Below are 20019 nucleotides of genomic sequence, written 5' to 3' on the forward strand. Positions count from 1 at the left end.
CGGTGATGGAGTCGCTGAAAAGGGCGCGCGGTCCGGGGGGGCGGTAGATGAGTGATCCTCTGAGGGTGGTCCTGGGGTCGGTGCGGATCTGGAAGTGCAGGTGCTCTGCGGCGAGGGGGGTGTCTTCGGTGGAGGTGGTAACGCTGATGGAGTCTTTGAAGACGATGGCGATTCCTCCTCCTACTTGGTTGGTGCGGTCTTTCCTGGAAATCTTGTAGCCTTCGGGGATGGCTATGGCGATGTCTGGGGCAAAAGCAGTGTTCATCCAGGTCTCCGTGATGAAGGCGACGTCCGGTGTTGTGGAGTCCAGGAGGTCCCAGAGTTCAACGGCGTGCTTGTGGACAGATCGAGCGTTGACCAGGATGCATTTGAGGTGGTTGATGGCGCGTGGGCTGGTGGTCGTGGTAGTTTTGTGGTGGAAGATACGTTTGCAGGTGTGACATGCGAAAGGTCTATGGGTGCGTTTCGGGTTAGCTTGGAAGCAGGTGCTGGAGCGCCCTGGGTTGAGGGCGTGGAGGGTGGTGGGGTCGTAGCGGAGCAGCAGGGTTTGGGAGTGCTAAGGACCAGGGGTCGTGGCGCTGGGCGCGGGCCAGGTGCGGACGGGCGCAGACGGGCTTGCCTTTGGCGCGCCAGCGGCGCAGCCGCGCAGCAGCCGCCATAAGAGGGAGGAGGTGTCAGCTGGGGGCGGGGGACGGGAGTGGGGCGACGAATGGGAGCTGGGGGGCGGGGCGTGCAGGAGGTGGCGGCGGGAAAGCGGAGGGAGGGGGGGACAGGTAGAGGGGAGAAGAGATGGGGGAGGGGGGTTAAGGGTGGTGGGGGGTGAGTTTAGGAAGTTTAGGAGTTTAGGGAGAGAGATAGGAGGAAGGTTGGGAAGATAGGGGAGGGGGGGTTGTAGAGGTGGGTGAGGGTGAGAGGTAGAGTGAAAGGATAGGAAGATAGGGGTGGTTACAGAGGGGGTGGCGAGTGAGGGGGAAAGATAGAGAGATAGGTACATAGGTAGATAGGAGGAGGTGGTGAGTGAGGGAGACAGATAGAGAGATAGAGAGATAGGTAAATAGGAGGAGGTGGTGAGTGAGGGAGACAGATAGAGAGATAGGTAGATAGGAGGAGGTGGTGAGTGAGGGAGACAGATAGAGAGATAGGTAGATAGGTAGATAGGAGGAGGTGGCGAGTGAGGGGGAAAGATAGAGAGATAGGTAGATAGGTAGATAGGAGGAGGTGGTGAGTGAGGGAGACAGATAGAGAGATAGAGAGATAGGTAGATAGGAGGAGGTGGTGAGTGAGGGAGACAGATAGAGATAGGGGGAGATAGGGGTGATACAGAGGGGAGGCGAGTGAGGGAGAGAGACGAGACAGGAGCAGGAGGACAGGCGCGGGAAGAACCAGGGAGCAGGTAACAGAGGAAGAGGAGCCGAAGAACAGAAGACAGAAGAGCACAGAAGAAGAGGAGCCGAAGAACAGAAGACAGAAGACCACAGAAGAAGGTACAGAAGAAGAGGAGCCGAAGAACAGAAGACAGAAGACCACAGAAGAAGGTAAAGAAGAAGAGGAGCGCAGAAGACAGAAAAATACAGAAGAAGGTGAAGAAGAGGAGCGCAGAAGACAGAAAAATACAGAAGAAGGTGAAGAAGAAGAGGGGCGACGAGCAGCAGAGGAAAGAACCAAGAAGAGGGACAGAGAAGAAGAGGCACACGCAGGTCGCGGTGCAAAGGAGAGAGAGAGAAGCACACAGATGAAGAGAGAAGACGGGGAGCAGGAGGGAAAGAAGAGTACAGAAGAAGACTACAGAAGAAGAGCATAGAGGAAGAACAGAGAAGAAGAAAAGAAGCAGGAGAGAGGGTGAGTAGCGCGGGGCAGGGCGAGGGGCTGGGTGGTGGTGGGGTACTTACTGCTTATTTTGAACAGTTGGAACCCAGTTAAATGCACACACCACCGACACAAACAAGTAAAGGCAATTTTGAGGAATAGAACACAACATACCGTTTTCTCTTCATATTGCTCATATTGTAAATTAATACTAAACAATAACAAGAGTGGTATAAACATTATTTGGAGGAAGAAATTAGTTTTTGTTTATTCCAAACACGGATAATTACAGTTCTTAGTTCCCTTTGTTAATACATAAATGCCAAGATTTAAGAAGTGTGTACTAACACATTATCTGCTAATTGCATGGTTATTACTGTCTTGTAAACCACACACAATTATTTACAGTAGAATCATGTAATTGTTTCCGCTGCTGAACGTGCATTTCCATGGAATTCGGGAAGGAAAAAATATATATTAGTAGCAAATGACAAAAAAATAACCTTGTGGTGGATTAGCTATGATAAAATAAAGGCGATATCGCCAAAATATTCAAACCTAATAAAGCATGAAAGATGTTATGGTTTCTAAGCATTGGTAAAATACGTTTTCACGTTCAAGTTAAAAAATTGTAGCAAGTATAATATATGTCCTATGTACTGTTGATCAGTACACCTATATGACAGGATGTAACGTTCCTAGAATATCTGGAGTATGGATTGTTTATTTATTTTGTGCAGTTGTGGCCTATAATTTTAAGCAGGGGTACCATACACAATATTTACTTTTTCAATTAAGGAGGTCAGTTAAACTTTTTAATGAAGTTGACTGTCATCTGGCTGTTGCATACACTCATTTTATTTCTGGGGACAGTCTTCAAATGCATGGGTTTACCATTTGAAAATAAAATAATCATTATCCACTGTGTACCGGGGCCATTTCTGAACATCTTCCACTCTGAATTACTATGTCAGACCTAGATAGACAGCCAAAGAAGAAAGTGTAGATGTTTGATAGGAAAAGAAAACCAGGAGGCCTGATTTAAGAGGCCCTAGCGCCACATTAGCACTGCCATAGCATCACTTCTTTTTTTTAAAGTGGCTTTTTACACACACCATATTTACAAATTGGCGAAATGCATGCATCGCACCACTTTGCAAACCCTTCCACCACATTATGCTGCTCCTTCGTTCCTTCATTAGGGCAGCAGAAAAAATGCCGCAAGGAAATCTAAGATATTTCCTTGTGCCATTTTTTCCGACATTATGTTAAAAGGGGGCATGCCATTGAATACTAAGGGCCCCTATGTACTCTGCAGGAGTAGCACCAACATTTTGGCGCTACTCTTGCAGAGTACATCAGCAGCATAAGGAATTCTGACACTACTGCCCCCTAACCTGCACCATGATACACCGTATTTGAAATATGGTGCACACATGGTGGCGGTAATGGGCGCTATGGGACACAAGGAAAGTGGCGCTGCACTGGGTGCAGTGCCACTTCTCTTAAATCAGCCCAAAGGTGTTTTATAATAAATGAGAATGCATTGAGTCACAGTATGTTCCACCTGTGTTTCAGTGCTGTGGCCTCCTGCACAAACAATAGCTTCTCTCAAAATGGCATCACTAACATAATATGTGAATGTTATACAGTGTGAGGTTAACTTGGAAGTTGGATAATTAGGAACACTGCATAGACATTTAAGTTCAGATCCCAAATGTTCACACGGAAAGATCATCAGATCTTAATATTGAGCTCAAAATGTTATCATCACACAAATATCAAGGAAGGGAATATTGAGATTAAAAGTGGATATTAAACAATAATATTGAAGTTTAAACTATCAATCACTTCAATATTGTGAAAGGTAATATATTTTTTCATATAGTATTTTGGTATGTATTTAGTTTAAGTAATAGTTTGAATTATATTGTGAAATGTAGTTCTACTTTTTTTAAACATTGCATCTATTCATGGATAGTTTGTTCTACTGGGTTTTTTATTTAATAAAAAATATATTTCTGAACTATTATTATATCTTTAAATAAGTTAATTTTTGTTGAGGTTGTGGATTTTTTGGAGGAATTAGGGCAAAAAAGTTTGAGATTATTTAATAAAATATGTTTTAATATTTGAAATTAGTTTTAGTTGTAATGAATATAACACATTTTACTGTTATTTTACACAATTTGCAATTAATACAGTACTGAAATAATTACAAATATATTATACCTTCATTGTCATTGGTCCACTGTAGTCAAGAGTAATGACTAGGTTCTATGTCTGTGGCAACAGTGGAACACTAAAAGGCATTGAGCAGCAAGCTCAGGTACTATAGGTGATCATGAGTCAAAGTATTTTGTGCCCCTCAGACTTCAGAAAAGCTTGAGGCAAGCCAGCAAGCTTTTAGAGTCACTCTGGGTTCAAGTGAGATGGGTCCAGTTCTTCCTCAGTTTGACAGACGCCAGCAGGCAGCAGGGTAGCTCAGCAGAAAATAAGTTCTTCCAGAGCAACAGTCCAGAGAGGTAGCCCTTGTAGTAGTACAGCAGTCCTTCTTCCTGGCAGAGTTCTTCGCAGGTCTATAAGGATACTGAGTTGGTATGGTCAGATGGCTAGTTCTTATACCCAGCGGTGAAGTAGGGTGACTGAAGAATGGCTTTGAAAAGCACAGAGGTCTGGCCTTACTGCCCTGGCTCCAGACTCACTAAAGGAGGGCAGTCATATGTGAGGGAGCAGGACACTGGAGATTCAGGTGTAAGTATCAGCTTCTTCCTCTCATCCTGTCCAGGGTGACCCATCAGCATACAGATGGCCACTCAGTCATACCTACCCATCCTTTGTGTGAGGCTGTCGAGGATGAATGCAGGAAACAAGCTGGCACCCGAGCCCAGATGTGTTTTGGAGACACTCTGCTGGCACAGAGGGCTAAGAGTAGGAAAAGGCCAATTTTCTAAATCGACTTACAAAACAAAATGTTAACGTATTGATATGTTGTTTTTTGCTCTTCTGTGTGACTATTTGTCACATATGCCAATGAACAAAATATGTACTAAGTAGTAAATCAATTGTGACCACACTAATTGAAAGAGGTGGTCATACATATAAAGGAATGTGCATGCAAGTAAGCTCAGTAATGGCATTTGTCTTTGGTTTAATATTGTATAGTGGCCTAGCCATGTTGACATTAAAAAGGTTCCAACTCCTCGATTCTATTTAGATTTAGTTTTCTAAAAGTTGCACTTTCAAAATTGTAATAGTGATTCCGACTTTACCATTAAAGAGAATTTTTCATTACAATCCCATAGGCCTATCCCTTCCCATTCAGGAATTACACTTTATTAAATATAATAAGGAATCCCAAATGTTTCCCTATAGGAGGGGAAGGCCTTGTTGTAGTGAAAAACGAATCTGAGAGTTTTTCACTACCAGGACATGTAAGATTACAAAGTATATACTATGACTTTTAAGTACACAACACTCTGCCCTGTGGGCTACCTAGTGCCTACCTTAGGGGCAACGTATGTGTAATGAAAGGTTGTCTAAGGTTTGGGAAGGGGTTTTAAATATCAAGTTGACATGGCAGTCAACCTGCATACACAGGCTATGCAGTGGCAGGTCTGAGACATGTTTAAGGGGCTACTTAAGTGGGTGGCACAATCAGTGCTACAGGCTAACTAGTAGCATTTAATTTACAGGTCCTGACCACCGATAGTGCACTTTACTAGGGACTTATAAGTAAATTAAGTATGCCAATTGTTGACACACCAATGATACAATTTTTTAGGTAAGTGACCGCACGCACTTTAGATTTGATTAGCTGTGGTAAAGTGCCCAGAGTTCTAAGGCAACCAAAAACAGATCAGCAAAAGTGAGACAAAGTAGGCAAAAAGTTTGGTGGAAGAACACCCTAAGGCTGACAGATCTAACCACCCCTCCCCAGGCCCAAGAAAAACAGAAAAGCATGGATCAACCACACAAAAAACACTATGGCCCTCATTATGACATTGGCGGTAAATCCTACTTACTGGCACGCTGACGGCCGCCAACATACTGCCGCGCTGGCGAATATCTGTTCACCATATTATGATACACACACACTAATCCGACAGAATACAGCCACATACACAAATCTGCCAAACCAAAGGTCAGTGATAAAGTGGCGGTCCCAAAACCCATACCGTTACGCCAACAGAACAACGCCCATCACATTATGACACATGAATCACCACGGCAGACATTCTAGGGCGGTAAACAGTTTGCGGTACACACCGCCACGGTCAGAATGGACACCCACATACAAAACAGCACTACATTGGACAATACCAAATACACACACCTGACACACATACACACACCACACCCACACCACTATAAAACACACACCCACCTTACCCATAACTCCTTACGTACAACAAATGACACCAGGAGACTGAGAAGGAGAGCACATAGACAACTAGACACACACACCAATTACACCCACACACCATTCATGCACTCTATATCACACACCCCACCACATTACCCAACACACCCTCACCGACACACATCACACAACACCAATGGCACCACAAAGGTACCCACGTTTCACTGAGGAGGAGTTAAGGGTCATGGTGGAGGAAATTGTCAGGGTTGAGCCAACGCTCTTTGGAGCACAGGTACAGCAAATATCTATAGCAAGGACGATAGAGCTATGGTGGAGAATCATGGACAGGGTCAACACCGCGCGACAGCACCCGAGAACACAGGACGGCATCAGGAAGAGGTGGAATGACCTACAGGGGAAGGGACGTTCAATAGGAGCAAGACACCGGCTCGCCATATAGAGCACTGTCAGTGGAACCCCACCTCCTCCCCCACAGCTCACAGATTGGGAGGGGCAGATACTGGCAATACTGCATCCTGAGGGACTCGCCAGAGTTGGCCAAGGACTGGACGCTGGTAAGTCAACTTTTAACAGTTATCACCCCCCATACCTGCATGCCATCACACACTCTCCCCCTGACTCCCATCACTCCACCACATCCCGCACACTCCACCAACACATCTCACTAATCCCAACGCCAGGCCCTGCATGCTGTACTAATGCATGGACACCCCTCCCAACCCTGCGTGGACACTCATCACTAAAGCATGCACAGCATAGAGAACCTAACAATCCCACAGTACACCAACATGCAAAAGCTGGCAGGGTAACAACAACCATTGAGTGGAAGCTACAGAAGTACAAATGTCATACACTTGAAGCATAATACATCATTTACATCTCCACAGGTACCCCAGCCAATGTCAGTGGAGAGGAGGTGCCACCACAATCCAGTCCCCCAACAGAAGAGGACCCCATTGATGATAGTAACTCTGGACTTCTGGACTGGTTGACCTACCTGGCCCATGAGGGACCACTGGACAGCCGGTCACCCAAGCCCACTCACAGACCACCACAGAGCCTCCCCATCAGGAACCAACACCACAGCGCACACCCAGCGTACCCATGCCTCTGTCCCCAAGACACATAAATCAGCAGTGTGCCCACCTGTGCAGGGACCCCAGGCAACACCTTGCACACAAGACAATCAGGGACCTGGGGTCAGTGGCAGTGGGCACACCATTCAGGGGACAGAGGCACAGGCCAACGGGGACACTGGGAGGACTGCTGTGCACCAGGGGGAGGACAGGCCCAGGGAACCGACTCTCCAGGAGGCACTCACCGAGATCCTGGGAGCCTACCAACATTCCCGGGACACAATGGGCCAGATCCTAGAAAATGTGCAGGAGAGCGGGCAGCTGCTGGAGGGACAGTATCAGGGGATCAGGGAGGACTTGCAGACCATCAACACCACCCTGATCTCCATAGCAGGGGTGCTGGCAGACATGGCCAACATCATGAGGGAGGCAACAGCGGGGCCCCACCACTAGCCAGTCATCTGAACAGCTCTCCACTTCCACTGACGCTAGTGGCCAGGAGGCCCCACCACAGGAGCCACAGGCCACCAGCATCCCCCCCCTGCAGAAGGTGAACCACCCCACAAACATTCCCAGACAGAAGCCAGAATCACTTGTGAAGACCACTGCCAGAAAATGAGACTCTCCTGATTGTCCCCCTTGTGTCCCACTCAGTCACCTTGTCCACCTTGAACTGCCATAGCTCCCTTTCCTATGTCCCTAAGGGCACTGTACCTGTGCTACAACCATACTGGAACAATACCCTGGACATTCCTCCATCATTGCACCATTCCATTGGACTTTCCCCTCTATATTTTAGCACAACAATAAACACCCTTTCATACAACTCAACTACTAGTATTTCATGTATTGCAAATTTGTATTGATTGAAACATCTACAACCATTGCAAATGAACTGTACATAGTATGAGCATAGAATGAATGACCTGTTGCTGGCTGCTGTGATCACATCAGGACAATGATGTCGTATCACTAACATCGGTAAAATTAATATTCATAGGTAACAGTAAGTAGGGGAAAGAAATGGGTTATGCCAGCATGCCAATGCCACACCGAATACACCAATAGTCATAGAAATGTGAAGTTGCACTGCCTCACCTGTGTGTCATTGGAAGTACTGACGTACCACCAATGTTCTGTTGTCCACATCCTTATCCTCTGCCTTCTCATCCTCACTGTCCTCATGCAGTCTTCTCCTCCTGCAGAAAAGGTACATGGCGTCTGAGGGCCAGGTTGTGCAACATGCAGCATGCCACTACTATCTGGCAGACCTTCTTGGGTGAGTAGCACAGGGATCCACCTGTCAGATGGAGGCACCTGAACCTGGCCTTCAAGAGGCTGATGGTCCTCTCAATGATCCTTCTGGTTCGCCAATGTGCCTCATTATAATGTTCTTCTTCCCTTGTCCTGGCATTCCTCACAGGATTCAGCAGCCTTGATAGGTTTGGGTAATCAGTGTCACCTGCAAATATAAGCCACACACTATCCTATATGGCCAACAGCATAGGCATACACCAATATATAGTGGGTGGGCACCAAGGCTCACCTATTAACCACACCCTGTGCATCTGTAGTTGGGCCATCACATTTGGGATGCTGCTATTCCTTAGGTCAAAGGCATCATGCACTGACCCAGTATACTTAGCATTGACGTGGAAGGTGTTCTGGTCCACCAGGCACACCATCTGCACATTCATGAGGTGGAAACTCTTACGATTCCTGAACACCTGTTTATTTTGCCAGGGGGAACAAACACAGTATGTTTTCCATCAGTTGCCCCAATTACATTGGGGATATGTCCCATTGCATAAAACCCTGCCTTCAGAGTGGCCAAATCCTCCACCTGGGGGAAGCAATGTAGCTGCACATGTGTTTTATCAGGGCAGACAAGATTCTTGCCAGCACAATTGAGAACGTTGGCTGTGACATTTCTGCAGCCAAGCCAACTGTCACTTGGAAAGAACCAGTTGCCAGGAAATGCCGCACTGATAGAATTTGCAAAAGAAGGGGGATCCCAGTGGGATGACAGATAGCTGAGATCAGGTCAGGTTCCAAATGGGCTCACAGCTCTGTGATTGTGGCTCTATCCACTCTATAGGTGAGTATAATGTGCCTGTCCTCCAGTGTAGCCAAGTCCACCAGGGTTCTGTACATGGGAGTATGTCTCCATCTCCTATTCATCCGCAAAAGTTGGTATGTAAGGGACACAAGAGTAAGTAGGCTGTCACAATTTGAACAACTGTACCACAACAGCAGTCCACATCATGCAATCATGTTGTAGGACAGTGTCATTTAAAAGTATGTGCCTATATATCCTGTGACGCAGGAATAATCGATAGGCCTGTTCACCCCCCCAAAATGGCGACCGTCTGTCCTGTGTGGAGGGACAGGTGGAAGTGAGGTAATGCTGCGGACGTTGTTTGTCGTGGTGGTAGGTGGTCATTAACCTCTGTGCAATTCATCATTGGTTTATATTGGGCCCTAATGGGGTACAGTGGCCAATGGGGATCTGTGACAGTAGACATGACTTCTGTTTTATTTCACATTCCTCACTTGTTTCCTGACCTTCCATAGGAGAGGATTCACACCGCATGTGCTGCTGTGACCTGTGTCTGGAACCTATCATGGCTCGTGTGACCAGGGAAAGGGCCCCAGCCTTCACTTGGAGGAGTTGGAGCGACTGGTGGATGGGGTCCTACCCTAGTACGGTCTGCTGTATGGGCCTCCAGACCAACAAGTGAGTACACTGTGAGCACAATGCATGTGGCATGAATGCATGGAGTTGTGTGTGATGGCATCGTGTAAGGGGGGGTGGATGTCCTCTTGGCCGTGTACTTGTGCACTGGGCTATGTGTGTGTCAATGGTGATGCAAACCGTTATTTTTGACCATTTGTGTGACAGGCTGGACTGTTTTCTAATTGTGTTCTCCTGTCTGTATTGCCTCTGCAGGTCTGTGCCAATCGAAAGAAGGGAATATGGCATGCCATCGCCAAGGAGGTGTGGACCCTGGGGGTCTATGGCAGGCAGAGCACCCATTGTCGGGAAATGGTGAAAGGACCTGAGACGCTGGGCACAGAAGACTCCGGAGGCCCAGCTGGGGATGGCCTCCCAATGAAGAAGGGGTGCCGTCAGACCCTGACCCTTCTGATGGCCCGCATACTGGCAGTGGCCTACCCTGAGCTGGATGAGCACTTGAGGGCATCACAGCAGCCACAAAGAGGTGAGTACAGTGGCTATCATTACAACTTACGCCTGGTGGGGTGGTATACGGGTGGTGGTTGTGTGTTAGTGGGTGTCCCTAGGCCAGGCCAGACATAGCAGCGTAGGTCCTCTGGAGGCTAAGGGTTGAATACAAAATACTGGTTACCTAGCTTGTTAGTATTTGCTTCTAGCCAGGGCTGCTTGGTTCCCAGGTGTGCTAGAGTTGTCGCTGTGTGCCCCTCCTCATGCCTTCGTGACTAGCCATTTCACTGGTAGTGCAGTGCATAGTGCATAGGCCTGTTCCCTGTCTGTGAGGGTTCTGTGTATGCCAACGATGGTGTTGGTGCAATCATTGACCCAGTGTATCCTTTGTCTCTCTCCCCCTTCCTTGTTCTGTCATCCTCTCCTTATGTGCATTAGCATCATCTGGCAGAGGAGCAGAGGCACCGGCAACAGAGGGAGCTGCATTCCACAGGACCATGGAGGCAGAGTCCATCGATGCACAGGGAACCAGTGTGATGGAGGGTGTGGGGAGCACTGTGGCAGAGACTGGAGGGGACAATGCAGATTCTGATACCTCCTCTGATGGAAGCTCCCTGGTGGTGGCGGACACCTCTGTGATCACCCCAGCTGCAGGTACAGCCGCCACCCCGTACCAGCACTGCCCTCCCAGTAGCCCCTCAGCGAGTTGCCCATGCTCGCTCACCCAGGATGGTGGGCATCTCCTTCACCTCATGCCCTGCCCCAGTCAGCCCTACTGCCCTGAGGGGCAATCAACCTTTTTAAATGTCATCCAGGGGCTGGCATCCCAGATGCAGCAATGCAATGCACTCCTGGAGGGCATTCACAGTGGATTGGCGGCACAACAGAGCCAGGCCTCCTCTCTGATGGCAGTCAATGTCCCTGCTTCTACTGTCCCCCCCTCCAACTTGCACTTCCCCCTCCAACTTGCACTTCCCAATCCTGTTCTCCTCAACCCCAACCCAACCCAAGCACACAGGCAGATGAGCATGCTCACAAGACAACACACAAGAGTGGCACAGGCAAACACAACCTCCACACTTCATCCCACAGGCACTCACACAAACACCATTCAGTTGCAGACACTACAAGATCCACTTCCTCCACTGTCTCCCCCTCCTCTTCCTCCACCTCCACCCAGTTACGTCCACACTCACACCTGAATGCACTACATCAATATCCACTACCAGCATCATCACCACACCTCACTGGCAGACACCTCCAGAACATCCATGCACGCATCCCCTGTGTCCTCTCCCACTGTGTCTGTCCCACCTCGTAAAGGACGCAAACGCAAGCACTCAGACACCCAACAGCCATCCACCACACTACAGCATACAGCCCATGCACCTGCACCAAAATCCAGCACACATACAACTCCAACAACCACTCCCTCATCCTGCACTCCCATTACTCCTCCCTCCTCTCACCCCAATGTCCCTATAAAGCTTTTCCTTTCCCAGATTGACCTCTTCCCTACCCCCCCGTCCTGCACGTATGTGCGGGGTACCAAGGACACAGCCAAGCACCTCCAGAACCAGTGGGCAAGACACCCACTTGAGAGACTGTAGCCCTGCACTCCCCAGGACAAAGCGCAATGGGTATGTTGCCCCCTCCAGACCCAGTGGGCAAGACACCCACTTGAGAGACTGTAGCCTTGCACTCCCCAGGACAAAGAGCAATGGGCATGTTGCCCCCTAGAGAACCAGTGGGCTTGTTCCCGCATCCTGTTGAGGTGCCCCCTCTTCCCCCTGAGGTGCCTGCCTATTTGCAAACTGATGCCCCAGCAGTGTTCTATCCGGATGTGCTCAGGATTCGAGTTGGGCCTTCGACTGTGCCCTGTGGCCATGTTGTCACTTTGAACTTTAGACTGGGCAGTGTCCCTTTTTTATACGTGTACATATCTGTTTCATAGCCAAATTGGATTATTAATTTTGATGTTGAACTGATTACAATCACTTTTGTAATTTCCTGTTGTCCTTGCATTATTCTGCCAATTTTCGGGGTCAAATTGTTTTTCTTGTGCAGCTGCTTGTGTGTCCTCCCACCCTCCCTTGTGTGGTAGGCGGCTGTACTCACCGTCGTCATTTTCGTCGGCGTTGGTGTTCCATGTGGAGCATAACGTAGAAGATCATCAGGAAAACTTGCAGTTCGGGTTCTTCCCTGTGTGTCCAATGGTGAGTCCTTTCACTTCTGAGCTCTGTTTCTGCCAAGCTTTTGTACCACCCCAGAAAAAGGTGGCGGTTTGCAGGGTCTTAATATGGTGGGTGGAACTTTGACTTCCCCCTGGCTGCTGGCGGCTACGCCGTGGTGGCTGTTGCTTCCACCCTGGGGGTTGGCGTGGTACATTGGCTATCTATCAGAGACATCACCGCCATGGTCATAATTTGGCCGTACTTACCGCCAGCCTGTTGGCGGTATTGCCACCACTTTATCACCCACCGCCAGGGTCGTAATGAGGGCCTATGTGGCTAATTCTGCAGACACCAAAGTTGTTCCAGATTAGACCAGCATGTCCTCCGCCCCCCCAAGAAGCGTACAATCACTTTAAAATCATAGGCTGCATTCTAGAGACTGATGAGCCTGATCTGTCTCAGGAGTTACACTTAGTACCAACTACATCACATAATTAATTAGATGATGTGGTAAGCATGTGAACCTAGTGAACATTCTACTGCTATAACAACAGTAGCCCATTCTGCAACTACAATTTATTGTGAATCATCAAAAGAATGTACACAAATTGACAGGATACCACTGCAAGAAATTGCACTTTATTAAATTGATCTGGTAAAGATTTTGAGACTGATGAAATCCAAGAAAACCAAGAACCCAAATAGCCATTCCTCAGATTGGCATACATTACAGATGGCTTCTTGCGTGTTTCTGAATGCATGACAGGTTCACCCACGAGGGTCTTACAGCGTGGTTGCCACTACAATAATATTACTCCTTGGGTGGACTGCAATGTTGATTACAGTGACATAGCTACATTCCTGAAAAGCTGATGCTTCCTCATGTGATTCAGTATTGCAACCACATTATTCTTCACACAGCATCAAATGGGGTTATCATGTTGTTATCATCAATGCATTTCCTGTGCTTGACATTAGCATTTGGTAAAGAGTTCCTTAACAAATTGTAGGTCCTACAGAAATTATTTAGATTTTATGTTAAAAAAATTATTTGATGACATTATAACTTTCTTTTCAATTCATGAGCCATAGATGCTGTTAAGCATCTGATGGTTGGCCTTGGTTCATATGCTTCATTTGATAATGAAGTTCCCTATCTCAATCCAGATGAGCCATCTCTGATTAACATCCCTAAATGTTTTCAGAAGAGGTTTTCTTGCCTTAAGCGTGATGATAGTTTTGATCTGTCTGTCTTTCATTATTATTAAGAATCAAGACTCTGATTTGTAATCACAAGTTGACCTATTCACCACAGTTTGTTGATTCATTTTTAGTACATGTTTATGCATATTGGAAACTATTAATGATATGAGTATTTGGGGAACTACATATTGGCACATTCAGGGGGATTGGTACTCTGTTTTCAGCATACATATATTCTAGAGAAGTGATATTTTTTAAATAAATAAGGCAGCCAACAGACCACCTGCATGAGCTTTGCAACTAGCAGAGATGTGAAACACCATCAATTGCGAAACTTATTGTGACCATTTTACAGATTGGGAACAGAAATTAAATATCACTGATAGTGATTTAACTGAAATGGTGCATAATAGAACATACATTCTAACACTATTTGGTTCAGAAGGTATAGCTGTATGGCTGACAGACAATATTGTATGGATGAAAAGATTTCTCTCTAAAGCTACTGGCCCATTAGAAAACAGACAATACACAATGTATTCTCCCTAGACTGGAACCATGTATAGAGTAGGAAAGTTATGCCAAAGATTGCTACTCAGTCTAGTTTTAGTGATGCAACAAAACATGTCAAAGGACAGTGTGCATGTGGATTTAAGTGATTTCCTTCTGGGACCACACTGCATGAAGGCTAAAAGGTGTGACCCTACATTAATCTATGCTATCTTAAAAGAAGTGCAGGTACACTCTGAAAAATGAGCTTCAGAAAGAATCACAGCACTTGATGAAGAAACAATGAGTGCCACTTTTGAAATAATTGAGATTCATATACTTTTAAATGCAAATGCACAATCTCCACCTCTTCTGAATGCAATCTTTTAAGAGAAGATTTAAATCATTTGCAACATGAGCATAAACAAATGTGACCATTAACTCCTTCAAATTGGGTGTTACAAAGACTTAAAATGCACAAAGTGCCCTGGCAGCTCATGAGTGAGACATCCCTCTTCCTCTCATACAATCTTATATTGAGACAGATATCAATCTTCAAGAAAGAAGCATCTTGAAAGTTTTTATTAACTGAACAGTTAGAACACATTCCTTTGTTGCTGAAGACAAACAACTTATGTGGCTCATGTCTGGAGTAATCTCTTTGTTAATCACTGCCTGTCATTTTTATGACTGCCAATATCATTCATCTCTTGGTTGGCATAAATTCATCCACAATGCCTTTATACAAAATGCCTGGAAGTTTCCATAGGCCTACAGTTATTGAACAAAAGACAAGCACTCATTCATTAGCACAGCTTCAAGTTTGTTTGGTGGAGTGTTAGATCTGACAGCCTTAGGCTAGTCACCCCTAACTGTTTGCCTGCCCCCCTCCACTTTTTGGACACTGTTTTTGCTGGTTTTGGGACCCTGCACACTTTACCACTGCTATCCAGTGCTAAAGTGCATTTGCTCTCTCCCTTAACACATGGTGAAATTGATTCATATCCAATTGGCTTATTTAATCTACTTGTAAGACCCCAGTAAAGTACATTACATGTGCCCAGGGCCTGTAGATTAAATGCTACTAGTGGGCCTGCAGCACTGATTGTGCCACCCACATAAGTAGCCTCTTAACCATGCCACAGGCCTGCCATTGCAGGGCCTGTATGTGCAGTTTCACTGTCACTGCGACTTGGCATTTAAAAGTACTTGCCAAGCCTTAAACTCCCCTTTTTCTACATATGTCACCCCTAGGATAGGCCCTAAGTAACCCATAGGGCAGGTTGCTATGTAGATAAAAGGCAGGACATATACCTGTGCAGTTTATATGCCCTGGCAATGTAAAACTCCTAAATTTGTTTTTACACTGCTGTGAGGCCTGCTCCCTTCATAGGCTAACATTAGGGCTACCCTCATATGCTGTTTGAGTGGTAGATTCTGATCTGAAAGTAGTAACAAGGTCATATTTAGTATGGCCAGAATGGTAATACAAAATCCTGCTGACTGGTGAAGTTGGATTTAATATTACTATTTTAGAAATGCCACTTTTGGAAAGTGAGCATTTCTCTGCACTTAAATTCTTCTGTGCCTTACAATCCATGTCTGGCTGGGTTAGTTGACAGCTCCCTTGTGCATTCCACTCAGACAAACCTCAAACACAGGATGCTCAGACACACTGGCACACATCTGCATATTGAATGGGTCTTCCTGGGATGGGAGGGTGGAGGCCCTGACACTTACATGTCAAAGGACAGTAGCCTGCCCTCACACAAAGGACTGCCACACCCTCTACTGGGACCCTGGCAGACAGGATGGAACTGAAAGGGGACCTTGTGCACTTCTAAGTCACTCTATGAAGTCTCCCACACTTCAAATGCACATTTGGGTATCTAAGCAAGGTCTCTGACCCTACCAACTCAGACACTTCTGGAGAAGATACCACTGGTGAAGGATCCCTGAACCAGAACCTGCAACCTGCCAAGGAGAACTGCCTGTCTGCCCAAAGGACTCACCTGGACTCCTTTTCTGAGAAGGACTGCTGCCTTGCTGTTGCCCTGCTGCCTTGTTGCTCTCTGACTGTCCTGAAAAGTGCTCTCCAGGGGCTTGGATAGAGCCTGCCTCCTGTTCCCTGAAGTCTCAGGACCAAAAAGACTTCATTGCTGCAAAAGAACTCATTGTGCGGCGAAAATCGATGCACAGCCTGCCTCGCAGTGAGAAAATCACCACACGCCGAGCTGGAACGATGCAACCCGACTTCCCGATGAGAAGATCGACACAGAGCCAGCTTTACGACTGGAAATTCGATGCACGGCCCACTGGATTGATGCAAAGCTGAACCGGAATGACGCAGCCCAACTTCCTGAGAAGAATAGACAGCGCCTGCCATGTGGCGGAAATTTACATGCAACGCCCACTGGATAGACGCAACCCCTGTGACTTTGTTCTGCACGTCCAGGATTTTAACGCATAGGCTCCGGGGGGTCCGAAAACACCGCATCCCATAGAGGATCCCAGTCTCCGTGCTGGAAATCTATGCAAAGCCTGCCCTGCGTGAAAACGTAACAATGCATCGTCTGTGTGCGCCGGACAAATCGACGCACACCTCCCCGTTTTCCATGCAACTCCTCCTCTGAGGTTCCTTGCGGAGAATTTGAACACAAACCAGGTACTTTGTGCTTGCAGGAGACAATTGTTGCTTTTTAAGAACCAAAGGCTCTTTATATCACTTTCTAAGTGATATTTGAACGTGTACTTATTGAATCTTAATCGTTTTGACCTGCATCTTACCAGATAAATATTATATATTTTTCTAAATACTGTGTGGTGTATTTTTGTGGTGTTCTACTGTGTTATTGCATGAGTTAATTCACAAATACTGTACACTTTGCCTTCTAAGTTAAGCCTGACTGCTCAGTGCTAAGCTACCAGAGGGTGGGCACAGGATAATTTGGATTGTGTGTGACTTACCCTGACTAGAGAGAGGGCCTTTGCTTGGACAGGGTGTAACCTGACTGCCAACCAAAGGTCCCATTTCTAACAAGGAGCATCATCTGTACTTCTCATAGCTGGCTGTGCAATTATTATTTTTCGCTTAGTAAAGATGGATGGAAACATGAGAAACATACATGCAGCTGCATCCTATCTGACTGAATATCAATGTGGTAAAAATATGGAATTTTATCGAGCAATAGACCTGCACAACTAAGTGAAAACTGGGCCCTGTCTTTTAAAAAAATTGAACAAACTCAAGTGTGACCCATCTTTTGGTGCATGTCCTTTTATGAAAGAATCATCCTGGGTATTTCATTGGAAGCACTAGCTGCTATGCCTGTTGTTCTTGTTGAAGTAATTTTATCAGTTTGAGTGCATCATCTACCCACCCTTAGAGCTGCTTTCTTGATTCTACAGCTCTGCCAACATCTGTGCTCACAAGAGCTGATCACCAATCAAAAATTATTAGAGAAAAGAATTGCTGTTACGTTGCAAAATGCTTCAACAAGTGCAGTTACACATTCAACTCCATATTTGACTTCATGACCGCTTGCAGTTTCAACATATGAATTTTTGGAGTCAGTCATAGCCTCATCTTAATCAGTAGTTCATAAGAACAAGTAGCCTCCAATGAATCATAAGACTTCGATCCTTTCTGTTGCAAAGAGAATTTGAAATTATCATCATCCATATCTGTGAATCGTTTATTCAGTGTTGCATTTATAAATGTTGTCATCTATTATGAAGTTAGTATTATAGCTTAACTACTTTACTTTTACCTACTATCCCTGGTGGGATGTAGGCCATCAGCCATGGCTCTCCATCCATCTCTGTCCTGGACATTTCTTTCAATCTGACTCTAAGTGTAACCCATCTTTTTGCAGTCAGCCTCGATGCCTCAGTGCCAAGTGTTTCTTGGACTTCTTCTTTGAGGGTTCCAGGCCTGGGCTTGCCTGTTGGTGTTTGAAGCACACTTGCAGATAGTGTGGCCTATGGAGCCCCAATGTTTTCCATGATTGCCTCATGAGCAGGGAATTGGAATGTCTTCTGCCATAGTTCATTGTTTCTGATGTTGGAGGGTTTTCCTCAGACTGGTGATGATGCAGATCTGAACTTTGATAAAGGTGGTCACCGTTGTCCTCCACGTTTTTCCTCCGTACAGAAGGACTAAATTTATATTGGTGTTAAAAAGGCCGATCTTGGTTTGCAGTATTAGGTCCTTAGAGCTTCAGATCTTCTTTAGCTGAATGAAGGCAAACAGGCTTTGCCGATATTTGCCTTGAGATCGGTGTTCATGCACCCTACCTGTCTCTAACACTGCCCAGGTAGGTGAAAGCCTCAGCCTGTTCCAGTGCTTTGCCTGCAAGAGTGACTACAGTTGTGCTAGCCATTTTAGCCTTCAGGATCTTGTTTTTCCCCTGTGTATTTGGAGACCAAGTTGTGCTGATATGGCTGCTGCATTGTCAGGCTGCTCTTGCATCTGCAGGTAAGAATGGGAGAATAGGGCCAGGTGGTCTGCAAAGTCCAGGTCACCGAGTTGCATCCAAGGTGTCAACTGGACCTTGTTTCTTCTCCTTGCTGTGGATGTCTTCATGATCCAGTCTATGGCCAGCAGGAAAAGGAAAGGTGAGAGCAAACAACCCTGATGGACTCCAGTCCTCACTTGGAAGGCTTCCGTGAGTTGTCCTCAGGGACTATCTTGCAGGTCATACCCTCGTAAGAGTTCCTGATTATTCTTACAAGTTTATCTGTGTTAGAAATGGGGTCTTTGGTTGGTTGTCAGGTTACCCCCTGTTCAAGCAAGGACCCTCACCCTAGTCAGAGTAAAAGAGAATCACCCTCAGCTAACTCCCACTCATCCCCTTGGTAGCTTGTAAGCTTAACATCAGAGTGCTAGGTGTAAAGTATTTGTACCAGCACACACAGTAACTTAATGAAAACACTACAAATTCACACAACACATGTTTAGAAAAATAGAGAATATTAATCTAAACAAAACAAGACCAAAATGACAAAAATTTAGAACATGCAAGTCAAGTTATCAATTAGAAAGCAAATAGAGTCTTCATGTAGATTTAAACACAACCCTAACACCGTTAGTGTGAAATGTACCTTGGGTGTGTCAACCATAACCCCGCATGGGTGAGTGTGTGTCAAAAAGGGCTTGCCATGTGACAATTTCACTCACAAGCAAGACTTTACGTCGTTTCTCCTTTAGTCGGGTTGGCGTGCATTGTTTCTTCTCTCTGCAGGAGAGCGATGCGTCGATCCGGTCAGCACTCTCAGGTCTGGGCAGTCCGTGTGCCGTTTTTACACACCCAGTGGTGTTTGCGTCAGCCGCATGATGGTCCAAAAACTGCATGGGTTGCGATCTCACCAGCCTCCGGCAGCGATGCCAGCGGCCCATCGTATGTTCAGACGCAGATCGGAGTCGCATCGATCTTTTCCCCTCACAGCGGTCTGTGTGTGGATTTCTCACTCTTGGGCTGCCAGCTTCTCTTCTCAGGGCCCCAGGAACTGGATGGGCACCCCTTGGCAGAGTAGGAGTCATTCCACAGGCTCCAGGTACTGGCAGAGAGAAGGCTTTGCTGTCCCTGAGACTTCAAACAACAGGAGACAAGCTCTAAATCAAGCCCTTGAAGATCTTCACAAGAAGGAAGGCAACACAAAGTCCAGTTTTTGTCCTCTAGCACAGACAGAAGCAGCAACTGT

At 46.4% G+C, this 20019-nt stretch overlaps 1 protein-coding gene across 2 annotated transcripts in view; it reads left to right on the forward strand.

The window, feature by feature from the left end:
* LOC138265768 (gamma-aminobutyric acid receptor subunit gamma-4) overlaps positions 1–20019 on the forward strand; it is a 1864369-nt gene that overhangs the window by 1337937 nt on the left and 506413 nt on the right. The gene's annotated exons all lie outside the window — the stretch shown is intronic.

This window comes from Pleurodeles waltl, chromosome 2_1 (assembly GCF_031143425.1).
Source record: "Pleurodeles waltl isolate 20211129_DDA chromosome 2_1, aPleWal1.hap1.20221129, whole genome shotgun sequence".
NCBI lineage: Eukaryota > Metazoa > Chordata > Amphibia > Caudata > Salamandridae > Pleurodeles > Pleurodeles waltl.